Source organism: Girardinichthys multiradiatus, chromosome 8 (genome assembly GCF_021462225.1).
Source record: "Girardinichthys multiradiatus isolate DD_20200921_A chromosome 8, DD_fGirMul_XY1, whole genome shotgun sequence".
NCBI lineage: Eukaryota > Metazoa > Chordata > Actinopteri > Cyprinodontiformes > Goodeidae > Girardinichthys > Girardinichthys multiradiatus.
Genome location: NC_061801.1, coordinates 27,097,602 through 27,111,515, shown reverse-complemented (window position 1 = coordinate 27,111,515; position 13,914 = coordinate 27,097,602). Strand labels below are relative to the sequence as shown.

Here is a 13,914-nt window from a genome sequence, read left to right as displayed (position 1 = left end):
GTACTCAGAAAATAATCACAAGGAGATTTGTCTTGCCCAGCTAGAGTTACCACTGCAGTTTAACACTCAGGCCCCGGAGTGTTGGCAACGTTGGGTTCTTAAGCTCCTCTCCTGAAGAGGCTGATGGAGAACACCTGTGGACTCAGCTCCTACCGTGCGTCTGGTGCCATCTAGAGGTTGGATGGGGTTAGTAGCAGGTAAAACAGGTGAACAGAAAGAAACTCCCAGAACTCCGACAAGAAATAATCTTTATGTAAATTATTTACTAAACAATGGGAAACAAGGAAAAATTTCAATCACACTGTTCAAATTAATTTAAAAGTACTGCTTTCATGATCTGCCAGTGTTAGGAGTTTTAGTTTCCTTATTCTCCTGTGTTAGGTTTTGAGTTTGAGTTCCTTGTCTGTTTTCTCTGCACTTCCCTGTTTGTGTTTTTCAGTTGCTGTTATTTTAGTTAATTTATTGTAGTTTAGATTCATGATTTATTCTTATGTATAGATGTTACATTTACTTCCATGGACCCTCTGCTCATCTGTGTTTATTAACCTCAATCCTTCAGTTGTCCTGACTTCTGTTCCCATTACCTGCTTTCTTTGAGGTCTATCCTGAGGAAACAGGGTCTTTCTTTTCATTGTTATGCTGATTGTTGCCAGATTTCCCTATTAATAGTTATTGCTCCCTCCACCCTCTGTTAAAAATTTCTGATGACATTAAGGCTTGAATGGCTTCAAATTATTTAGGTTTTAATGACGATAAGACTGAAGTTGTTGCATTCAGCCCTAGCTCTACTGCTGGCGCTCTTCCTGTGAACCTCAGGTCTCTTAAGGCATATCTTAAGCAGTCTGTTATGAATCTGGGAATGATTTTAAGCTCTGATTTTACGTTTAATAAGCAAAATAATTCTGTTTTGAAGAAAAGCTTCTTCCAGTTAAGGCAGATAGCTAAGCTTAAATTAGTGTTAACCAGACCTGACCTTTAGAAAATAGTTAATGACTTCATTACAATCTGATAAAATTATTGTTATTTTGGAGAATGTTTTTAAATCTCTTTTAAAAACCCATTTGTTTGTCTTTTAACCCAGTGTGAGTTGTCTTAGTATTTTATTGTTCTGTGTTCTATGCTTAAATTGTTCTGTCTATTATTTTTGTCTGTTCCTTTGTCTTCTATTTTTCAGCACTTTGGTAACAACCAGTTGTTTTAAAATGGGCTTTATAAATAGAATTTGAGTTGACTTATTTGTGAGTTAGGTGTTGAACAAATTTTCTATTGCTATCATGCATGTGGTGTCAACAGAGAGTTGACGCCACCTGCTTGCAGTTAAGAATAGGGAGACTATTTTATGTGCCTTGAGTGGTTCTACACTCCATATAATCCAGACATAGAATTTAAATGGCCACTTGCATTTTAGTAGGTATGGGACGGCAGAAGCATTCATGCAAGAACCATCACTGAAGAGAGTGGAGGAGAAAATGTGGTTAAACCACAATCGACATCAGTATTTATGAATACTATCGCATTTTCATGTTTTTCTAATATCTTGCAGTCCTAATTTAAGGCCCTTTTGAAGTCCAGGCCTATACACAACAGAGAACGTGGGAAAACGTGGTGAAAATGTTAAATCTAATTGAGCTTCAGCAACTCTGCAATGAAAAATGGGTAAAAATCCAGTCTTTAGATATGAGGAAACAGGATTCTTCAAAGTGCTGACTCATATAATGAGGGCTAAAAACACACAGCACACCTTGCAGATTGTCATTGGTACAGACATGTGAAAAAGATGCATAATTTTACTTTCACTCCATGCAGTCACTTTGGGATACTTTTACTTTGAGTCATATTATTTTAGGGTTGAAACAATTAATTGGACTAATGGTGATTAATCGATTATAAAACGCAATTTGCACAAAGAACAACACAATTAGACCAGAATTGCACAAAAATATATGCATTTTGCATTCAAGATGAAAAACCTTCTTTGTCCGTAAAATATACTCTATCCAGAACTCAACTGGCATAGTTTTAGCTTCAACTGGTTCAAATTCTGTAAAGAAACTTTCCTATTAAGCTCCTTTTATTAATAGATTAATCGATTATCAAAATAATAGCCAGTTGCTAGGGTAACACTAATAAGTGGCTACTCTAACCACATCTGGTTACTTGACTGAATTAAGTGCATAAACATTTTAACCAAACATCAACCACACCTAGACACACAACCACAAAGTGGCTACATAGTAAAGTGAGATTTCTTGTATGTACACAAGCTTGTTCTAATGTTATTTCCTATGTGCTGAGAGCAACTTTGGAGGGCTGGTAAGTATTAAGTATATCTTGAGACTGGCAGTGGTTTCCACTGTTGAAACATGCTTATTTTACCCACTGTAGGAACTGTTTTCAAAAGCTTTATGATGTATAAAAGTAAGCGTTAGAAATGCATGTTCCTTGTGCCTTAATTTGACTTCTGTGACAATGTTGGTTATTTTTACTTATTTGTATTTTATTATTTAAAGTAACCAGAACTTGGACATAAAGTTATTATGAACTCAGCACTTCTCACCAACTACTTTTCTTTTACTCTTAGCTGAGTAATTTCTTTGAATGACCACTTTTTACTTTGACTTATTTTGAAGTATTTCTTCTCCTAACCAACTCTACCTACGTCAGGATTAAAGGTAGATTTGTGATCAAATACAAAAGTCGGGATGCAGTCCAAGAGTCAATGTGAATATGAAAGTTTCAGTCAGCTTTAAATGAAAGGAAACCCCTCCTTTCAAAGCCAGAAGTAGAAGATGAAAACAAGTTGATTTGGCATCCTGCTCCGCCTTAACCATCTTCGTCATGAGCGCAGTCGGCTCCCCACTGACGGACGGAATCAACGTATCTGAGCCGGGGAGGGGTGGGGGGTGGTACAACCGGGTTTTTTTTTTTTTTTGGTTTTTCACATCAAATAATAATCGTGTCGAGTCGAGTCGAAACAAATGCGTCTTTCGCCGAGTGGAGGAGAAGATGCGGAGAGCCACAGAATGGCAGCCGGAGGGGTCGAATAACACAGCGGCTATCGACGGTTGGAGGTTTGTAGCATAGCTAGCTAATGCGGAGCTGACTGCTGGTTTTCACGCCGACCTGAGTTCACTTCAGGAAACTCGGAGCAGCGACACATCACCCCGAGCTGGGTAAGAGTGCTCATTTCAATGTGTGTTCATCCATCTTCACTGCTGGCTTGTTAGCTTCTCGGTGTAGACTAGATGAGCTGCAATAACTGAACGGGGAATTACAAAACACGCAATAGTGTGAAGTAAATGACATTTTATTTGACAGTGTTCCCGGTGGACTGTTGTTTAAGATCATATCATCATGCATAATGTTCATCAAAACTCCCTCAAATATATATATATATATACATTGATGAGTTCATGAGACTATGTTGTAATGTGTTCATGTAAGTATATTTGCAAAATGTCCCGAAAACAACAAATTCAGGTTAATGTAAGACAGCTGCAGCGTTTTAAAAGCTGACAATCTGGGATAATCTGGAGTTCACAATGAAACCCGTTCAACTCCAACAATTCAAAAATGCTGAATTATACATTTTATTTTGATTAGATATTATCATTAAATGTTCAGCAGATGTGGGGACTGCTCTTTCTTTTTAGTGGTTGGAATGAAGGTAATTCTGCCAAAAGCTCATGTTTCTTACTGTGGAATATGATATTTATAAGCTTAAAAATAGCGACAGAGCTGCATGCATGCGTTGATACCAGGTGTGTAGACTTACACTAAGTTCACACTAATGCTTTTGCTCCCCTGCTAAACATTTGGTATATTCATTGCATGTAACTACTATTTCTGGTAACATGATCTTACAGCGGAGAAATGTGTCTGCTACACTGGCTGCTTAAAAACCCCTGCAAGTAGACAGACCAGTTGTTTGTTTGATGTGGATATATCTTTTTTTACTCTTCAAATTCTGTCCGAAAACTCCCAAATGAGACGTGCTAATCTGGTAGAAGAAAAGCAGGAAAATGCACTTATTATAAGTGTTGAAGCGCTATTAGAACATACATATTTTCATATCAAATAATCTCTACAATGCATTTGTCAAACAAATTTTACAACCTTTTAAAATCACCTAAAGCACGTGTGCTCTCACTGTGTGACGTCTCCTCAGTTCTCCTCACCTTAGTAAATTTGAGCAAGTTTATGTATTTTTTATATTAGTTTAGCTGCAGTAGGAATCATTTCCTGTGGAAAACAGCTCCATTTCGCACCAGAAAAAGCTGGTCTACATGAAATGATTGCAAAAGCACGAAATGGAAAGGGTGTTAGCAGGGACGTGCACAGATAGACGCTAGGTGGTGAACAAGGAATTTCGAGAACATGATTCATCTCAGGGAGTGTGTTAGGAAGGAGACAACCTATGGTGTTTAATTGTTGCCTGGCAGTTCCAGACATTTGAAACAAGCAACTGAGTCACATTGCTGAACAATGCTCTTATTTAATTGGAATTGTAGCTTTTTCTATAGATGATGCATTTCAAAATTCAAAAGCTTTCCTATTTCTCTTCACAACAAGCTGTTTCCAGTTCAGATGTCCCAAGGGTTTCTCTTTTTTTCTGGTTTTGAGTGTTAAAGCTGAAAATTTTGCTATGTTTGAATCACTTTTGACAAATAACACTAATATGCACTCTTACTCTGACTGTGGATGTTGTAGAGGAACCTCTGGGTGAATAAAGATAATAAGTACACATTTGTCACACAAAGACTATTCTGGAGTTATTGTTTAAAAAAAAAATCAAGTGTGTATTATGTTGTATGTTCTTCTGGTGTGGCGTTTCACTTGCATGTAGGCAGGGTTGATTCATTTGTCAAAGCGACTTCAGATTTCATTTAGGGTTTTACTGGAAGAAACCAATCTGACACAGACATGTTTGAGGGGAAAGTACATTGTTTGTGCATCTGAAATCATGTGTTACAGTTTTATTCAGGTCAGAACGCCGAACTGCTCTGCCAGTCAATTACAAAAAGAGGAGTTGACTAGTTCAAAATAGATCAAGAAGAAACGACAAAGCAAGAATTTAAGTTTTTTTTAATGCCACTAATTTGGTACAATGAGGTTTTGTTATTGTTAGATAGGCCTGGATGTTTCAAAGTCCCATTCATTCATGTTAAGCAGCCTATGCAACACTGGCAGGAGTGAGTGGAAAATCCATCCCAAATCATTTACAGGCAAGTAACTTAAGCTTACAATATTTATAGTTTATATCTTTCCATTATGTTTTTTTATTCATTTGTTTTACAAAGCATTTCTGTCACTTTGATTTGAAATCATAGCCAGCTGTGTGCGAAAGCAAGTAACACGTGCAGGAAAAGGAAACTCTGGCGTACCCATCTTCCTTTCATGGCATTGCTCTGTGGTTTGATCTATGCATTTTTTTGCTTCATGATGTAATGTGATAGGTATCGCTAAAGTTGTTCAGGGATGACTCTCGCGGTGTTTTTGTTCACTAAATGGCATGTTGAGGCTAGAGATAGATTGCTCACCATGCTTATTAGCACCTCTGTTGAAGATGTGTAGATAGCCTTTAAAATTAATGAATCTTTTATTGGAGAACTATACTGAAAAAACTAGAAAAATCATTTATACAGTAGAGGAAAAAGCAAGAAGTAGAGAATTAAGAAATCATTTTTTTAATTTTAATGTTTATTTTCAACAAAATCAGTAGTTCTACAATACTTGTCATCCCTAACACGTCTCTTAAAATGTAACTGAATTTAAATTTGAATTCATTTAAATTTAATTGATCTTCATATGTCAGGAAAAGCCAATAAGAACATGGCTTGATAGGTAAACCTGTCCACATTTACAGTCAGAGCAATGGTTAAAAAGCTGAGAACAGGAGTGTGGCCCCAGGGCCATTTCGTGTGGCCCACAAATTCATTATACGACTGGTAGGAATATGGTCTACCAGCAGATGTACATAAATGATACAGATGCAGACAATCAAATAAGTTGCTGACACAATAGTCTTAAAATGGAAATGTTTGTTACGTCACAAAGTGTCTTTTATGAACCACATGTTTCGGTTTTACTCAAAAGCAGACTTTAGGGCAACCATTCTTTAAACTTTGCTAAAATCAGGAGCAATTTTGAAGAAATCCAGTTCTTGTTGCTAAAAGTAGACAAAAAAGTTTCTAGACCAAGAAAATAGACTTGAAAACTGCTTACCAGAAAAAGTAAGGCAATTGTTTGATGCCCTTTTTATGGGTTAGGGTTATGGGTTTTTTGGATTCACAATGAGTCGGACTACTTTGTTTCGTTAGAAAATGGCATGTTTAGTTTAACTTTAAACAAACAACAGGAAGATGTTCTTTTTTAATGTCAGACTGAACAAACTGGAAGTTTTAGAAGATATTATGGGGGATGGTCAGATTGTTTTCAATATTTCAGCTGCTGATTGAGTCAAACGAAACACTGTCTGACAGTTTGAGGCATGCACCTCTTACATAAATCGAAACAAGTGTTGTTTAAAGAGTAGCAGGCTGGGAACATGTAAACATACTAAAACAAATACACTGTTGCATAAGCAAAGGAGGTGATCAGTATCAGTAAGGACAATATGATCTTTAGACAACATTCCTGCAGCTGACATAATTTTACTTCTGTGGCTGACTTTTGGTAAAACAATCTATCCTGTTGTTTGATGGCATAAAACTGTTCCAGTACATATCAAAAAATGACTAGGTATGACATAGACAATAACAAGACTGTGAAAACAGCAGTTACGTGTAGCAATCACTTCCCTCACAGAGAAAAGCTACACATTATTCACCTTTAGAATATAAATGTTTGAGATTTTTATGGAAATCAGAACATTTCCTCACCATGAAGTAAGACAAGTTTAATCTGTTGATATACAGTGAGGAAAATAAGTATTTGAACACCCTGGGACTTTGCAAGTTCTCCCACTTAGAAATCATGGAGGGGTCTGAAATGTTCATCTTAGGTGCATGTCCACTGAGAGACATAATCTAAAATAAATCCAGAAGTCACAATGTATGATTTTTCAATAATTTCTTTGTGTATTGCTGCAAATAAGTATTTGAACACCTGCCAATCAGCAAAAAGTCTGGCCCTCAAAGACCTGTTAGTCCGCCTCTAAAAAGTCCACCTCCACTCCACTTATTCTAAATTAGAAGCACCTGTTTGAGGTCGTTAGCTGCATAAAGACACCTGTCCACCCCACATAATCAGTAAGACTCTAACTACTAACATGGCTAAGACCAAAGAGCTGTCCAAAGACACCAGAGACAAAATTGTAGACCTGCACAAGGCTGGAAAGGGCTAAGGAGCAATTGCCAAGCAGCTTGGAGAAAAAAGATCAATTGTTGGAGCAATTATTAGAAAATAGAAGAAGCTAAACATGACTGTCAATCTCCCTCGGACTGGGGCTGCATGCAAGATCTCACCTCGTGGCATATCAATGATCCTAAGAAAGGTGAGGAATCAGCCCAGAACTACACGGGAGGAGCTGGTCAATGACCTGAAGAGAGCTGGCACCACTGTTTCCAAGGTTACTGTGGGTAATACACTAAGACGTCATAGTTTCAAGTCATGCATGGCACGGACGGTTCCCCTGGTTAAATCAGCACACGTCCAGACCCGTCCTAAGTTTGCCCATGACCATGGCAGAAAGATATGTGGTCAGATGAGACCAAAATGGAAGTTTTTGCTATTAATTCCACTCGCTGTGTTTGGAGGATGAAAAATGATGAGTACCATCCCAAAAACACCATCCCTACTGTGAAGCATGGGGGTGGAAGGTTTTAAGGCTTCACATCTGGCATCTGCATTTTTTAAAATCTTTTATCTTCTGCAGAAAAAATGTCTGGCTTTGTGACTGCGACTAGCACAGCTGTTTTGAGGTGAAGGCTGACTGAGCACCATTAGGGATGTGAATCTTACAACCACTTGTGATTCAATTCGGTTCCGATTCTTGGGGTGATAATTCGATTCAGTATCGATTCTCGATTCACAAACAATAATTAACACTCTGACAAAGGGTCCCAATTCCAGGATGAACTACATTTCTCTATATGCTAGAAAACGCTCTGAGAAATAGTTGTATTACTTTAAAGAAAACTGGGTTTTTCTAAGAAAATGCAATGTTGCAAGGTTCATCAACTACTTCAAAAATTCTAAATATATTTTTAAAGACGTAACATTTATTTTTTCAAGTTTCAGTGGCTACAAAGTTTAACATCTGAGTAGTAACTTCAAAAAATAAAAAAAAGGAAAGCAAAGGAAAATGTGAACTCATTTATCAATACCTAAAATATTTTTTTATAGAGCTTCTGTTCACAAAAGCATTAATGAGTACCCACTTATCAGTAGCTTCAGAAATAAATATTTGAGAACATCTCAAATTTCTAAGTATATATAAAAAAATAATTAAGTACCCACATAACAGCAGCTTCAAATATAAAGTAGTACATCTCAATTCTATGAGACTACTAAAGTAAAAATAGTACTCACTTTAGATTAAAAATAAAACACTCAGTGCATCTCAAACCTGTAACTACATAAACGTTTGAGTTCTCATATAAAAGTGGCTTCAAGACTAAACATCTGTTCATCTGAAATTTCTAGCAATAAAATATTTGAGCACTCATTAATTAATAACCTCAAACATAAATATCCACATACATCTCAACTCTTGAGACTAAAACATATAAAACAAAGTTCTAACTTTAACATAGCTTCCAAATGTTAACATTTTGATTACTTCCCCAGTTTATTAAGTTAAATGAAGACATGTTACAACTTTAGCAATGTCTAAGTTCTTTTGCAGAAAGAGGACTTGGTAAACATGGTCTGGGGTTAGATTGCGCTTTTGCGTAGTCACTATATTCCCTGCAGTAGAGGATACTCTCTCTGCAACATTAGTGCTAGGTATGCATTAGCTAATCTAGCCAGTAGAGGGAAAGGTACCTCATAGGAACTCCACCACTGAAGAGGGTCTTCTGAGAGAGACAGTGGAAGGGCCTTCAGATATTTCCTCAGCTCCTCTTCAGCTTTGGGGGCAACTCTTACCTCTGTAAATGTCCTTCCATGCAGGTTAACAAGTGCTGATGTTCTTTTAGGAGCAGGAGGGCTTTCTTCTTCCAAAGCATCTGGATTATTAGCCCCAACATCAGCTTGCGCCACAGCAGATCAGTCAGAGCGGATGCCACACCAATTTTCTGCTGTTACTTGTGCATTTAACATCAAATAATTGTTAGATATCTTAAACATTTCTGTTTGTTATTCTGCATCCTCATCATTGTGTGTATGTATGTGGTCCACACATTTTCAAAAAAATAGTTTATCAACAAGTTTGCAAATAATTACCCATGTCACTCTGACATGGACGTCCAGTTGCTCCTCGCTGGTGAGGAAAGGCAGGGCTTTGAACCTTGGATCCAGTGTGGAGGCAGTGAGAAGAATATTCTTAGTCTGCACATTTGTGTATCTCTTAGAAAGATCTTCATGGATGGTCTTTTTTATTTCCTGCACAAGCCGTGCGTCATCCTCAGCAAAGCCTGCTGCGGTGTCATGAAGCAGCTGAGCATGTAATGAAGCAAAAAACAGTGTGGGCGCAGAGTCCTCTGACATGATATTTGTTGCATCCTTTAATGGTTTTGTTGCTTTGGCCATTTCCTCAGCATGGGAGATGTCAGTTTCACTGAGTGTGCAGATGTTACCTGAACTTCCACCTTTTCTCACCTGAGGAGACATAAGAGCAGCACAGATTGCAGTCTGCTGCTCTACAAATCTTTCGACCATCTCGTAAGCGCTGTTCCATCTCGTTGCTATGTCGGTTTTCAGCTTATGTGCTGGGAACTGCAGAAGTTTCTGGAGCCATGCGGTGTAGTTCTTTTATCTCCTCCATGCAGAATTACTAGGCTGCTAACTGAATCTACTTAGCTGTGATGATTTTGGCGCACGGCGCCGGCCGGACCCTGGCTGGAGCAATGCATTACGGAAGCTGTTGCCTGTGTGCAGCGAGTAAGCTGTAGCTAAATGTTTTTATATCGATCTGTGAAGGGGCTTTCCCAGTTGAAGTGATACAGGCTCATAACTGTTGATGTTTTTTTTTTTTTTTGCTTGTTGCATGTTTAATTTGACAATGAAGCAAAACAAAGTTGGCTAGTCTTCAGTATTATTTGAATCTTTATTATTATCTGATATAATTTGCATGGCTTACTGCTGTTGCCATTGTGCTTTGACTTTACTAACCCACTTGCAAAACTTTTGGCCCTTCCAACTGTGAGTCATTGCGAACAGCCTTTGCCAGCCTTTCCCTTTTGAACACCAGAACACTGCAAGTTTTTTTTCAGAAATGCACAAGGGTACTAAAGAGATTCTTGTCAGCACCAGGACACATTTTTGTGAGTTGATGTTTTAGTTTGGCAAACCTCTAACATGCTGTTTTGTGCAGCTTATACAAATCAAATGATTTTACCCACATAAGAGATTGAGGGCAAACCATTCTTTGCTGCCATTTCTCCCTGTGTGATTCCAGTTAAAAATAAAATAAATTCCACTAAAATCTTGTGCTCAGCAATCGGCTGTAGAAATAATCCGAGAAATACATTTGCCTGCCTTTTACTTACTTTCTACTGAACAACTAATGACAGAAATCACATTTCTGAGAAACTTGCATCCTTATTCTAATGCTAGGTGTACTTTCCAGACCCTTTAAATGCTTAAGTTGAGCACGCTCAATTAAAAATTATTTAGTTTATATTAGATTCTGGTGCATTAAAGGCATGGCCCGTGAGAGAAGATACAGGGAGATCTGAGATTATAATTCACAAGTGCAGAGTATCCGAAAAACAAGCAATCGTGTTATTATTGTTAAATATTAAAATACTGCTGAGATTTTCCCCACATTTCCCTCACTCTTCTCATTTCTTTTCCATCAGCACAAAGTCCACAACCACTCTTCTTGAGCTTTACCATCTAGGCCACTAAAATCTTTATTTGGTGCGCCATGAAATATATTCTTGTCACGCAGAGCACAAATACTGCATGCATGGTGTCCAAGCTGCGGTCTTTGATACTGCAATGACTACTGGGTTTTGATATATTTTTTTGCTCTTTTAATGAGGTATGGAAGAACCAGACCAAAAGATTGGGCTGGACCAGCCACTGAGATTCTTTACACTGTGATGGAGTGAAATAGTGAGTCCAGGTAATGTTATAATATAGTTATTAGATAGGTCCAAGCTGCATAAAGAAAGGGTTTTAAGTTTCTTAGGTATGATTTTTTTGTTTTCACAACTTGGGCCAATAACACGGAAAGTTTTATTGGTTTTATTTTATTTTTTGATAATATATACTTTAACACCTTTTGCAGACTGTGGTGACCTTAAAGGTGGGGTTTTCTAAGTTTTTTGCTACCTTGGAAGCAGAATTTTTGATTTTTAAAGGGATCTACAATGTTAAGCAATAAGTTACTCTGCCTGACTGATATAAATTATGCAGAAACCGTACAAAATTCTTTACACAGTGATATAACAGAAAATGACGATATCCCGCCCTGTTTTACTGAACTGAGAAAGAATTAGCAGGGGTTAAAGAACTATCTCCAGCTGGTCAACAGTATCTGAAAAAGATGTCCTTATAAGAAGTGGAAAAATGCACCAAAAACTGCTTTTATATCGTAAAAACCTCAGTAGAAATGTAATGGCTGATGGAACCTACTGAGAAGATTCCACTCTCTGTTTGGCCAGTGGTCTTATATGAAGATGGTTAAAAAAAGATTTTGATACACTAGAATGTAATGCCATACTATGCAGACAAGAACACAGATGAATTAATGCATACACACAAAATGGATACATAAGCCTTTCTCTACACACTAAATCGTATTAATTACAGAGTAATAAAGGCTGAAAATGTTCTTACCTCACGCAGTCTGCCCGACCCAGCATGCAGCGGACTTTTAAATTTTTACCCAACATAATAATCTTGCAGGTAAATCTTGACAACAAAACTTCAGGCAGAGATCAAATAGTTAGAAATCTCTCCTCTTTATTCGGTCTTATATGATAGAAGTTATATCTACCAATATTCCACTTTCACAACTTTCACCATTTTTGAAATATAGCCTCCATGTTCCATCTGAAATGAGCAATCATTTCAATGTTTGCCTGCATGACCCACTTTGGGGACCAAGCTTTCACTCAGAGCTGCTTAAGCTGAAGATTTGCTCTTCCTCCAGTGGCTATACTGTGCTTTTGTTGCCTTTCTTGTTTTTAACCTGACCCACTTTGAACACACTGTCGAGTCATTTGTTATATTTGAACGTCTATAAATGGTATCGTGCATAAACACCTCAAAATATAGTCAAAATATGATATTTGGGTATCAGGTCTGTTAAATGGTTGTAAAAACATAGAGCTTTTGCTTTAACCAGCACTGAAGCACTTAATTTACATAGCAGTTCACCATCAGTATTAAGGGACACAGACTGAAGGGTCGTCGGTGTTCTTGTAGTTCTCCAAGGAATAGTATTAAACCCTTTTAAAGGAAGATCAGCATGTTTTTGGCTGAAAGGTCCAGTGCATGTCGGTTAAGTAGGAGGCACTTAAAGCTAGCAGTGGACCAGAGCGGTGATAAGCAGTAAAACGTGGCTGAACTGATAACCATAACCCAAACAAGCACAGGATGGCCTCTCACATCTGACTCCCTGCCTGTTGGCTTTGTGATAAACAATTTGGGTGTGTAAACAGCTACAGCATGGTGGGAAAAAATGTGTTTTCTTTATACTTCTCCTTATAAGCTTCTAACCATCCAACCTCAACAATGTCTGTATAACCCAAATAAAAGGAATTGAAAAATATTTACCACTACAGGGCCTTGAACTTTGTGACATTTTGTTACGGTGCAGCCATAACAAACTTTAACATATCTAATTGGGATTTTGTGTAATGAACCAACTAAATGTAGAGAGCAATTTAAGGAAGGTGATGCATGGTTTTCTAAAATGTTTTCCATGTAAAAATCTAAAATGTGTGGTGCGTAATTGTAATAAGGCCCCCTCAGTTAATACTTTGTAGAACCAAACTGTTGGTGCAATTTCAGCAGCAAGCCTTTTTTACACATCAGATTCTATCTCTTTTTGTCTTTGGAGAATACCTCAAGCTCAGTCAGATTGTTTGGTGAGCATCTATGTACAGGCATTTTCCAGACTTGCCACAGATGTTTGATTGTATTTAGGTCTGGACTTTGACTGGACCATTTAAACACATAATTGTGCTTTGATTTTAATCTTCTATTGTAGTGCTGCTGGAAAGTGAACCTGTGCCCCAGTCTTAAAGTCTTCTTAAAGTTTTTTTTTCCAGGATTTTCCTCTGTTTGGTTCCAGCCATCTTCTCATTAACTCTGACCAACCCTGACCCTGCTGAGGTAGAGCGTATCCACAGCATGATGCTGCCACCACCATGTTTCCCCATGGGGATAAGCAGTTTTTGCTTTTTTTCTAAGGCCAGAACGTTACATTTGGTCTCATTGACCAGAGCACCTTCTTCCAATTGTTTGCTGTCCTTGATTTATTTATGTTTTAACATATACTTTCTTCTTGCTACTCCTTAATTAGGGACAGATGTGTGGAGTGCACAACTACTACTTGTCCTGTTAGTAGATTATCCCCCCTGAGCTCTATGGGATGTGTATAGCTTTGGATGTTATTTTAAAACCTACGCCTGATTTAAGCTTCTCCAAATATTTGTTTCTAAACAGGTGAACTCTTATTACTGATTAGGGCTGAATACAAATGCAAATCACACTTTTCGGGTTTTTACTTTAAAAAAAAAATCTGAAAACCATGTATTGTTTTTGATTCAAATCATAATTAGGCATTAGTTCATG

General features: G+C 37.6%; 1 protein-coding gene across 1 annotated transcript in view; it reads left to right on the top strand.

Annotated features, from left to right (window-relative positions):
• The first annotated feature begins 2,936 nt into the window (after positions 1-2,936).
• jak2a (Janus kinase 2a) overlaps positions 2,937-13,914 on the top strand; it is a 43,662-nt gene continuing 32,684 nt past the window's right edge. Inside the window, exon 1 of the mRNA XM_047372357.1 lies at positions 2,937-3,173. The gene's annotated coding sequence lies outside the window, so the exon portion shown is untranslated. The remainder of the gene's footprint in view (positions 3,174-13,914) is intronic.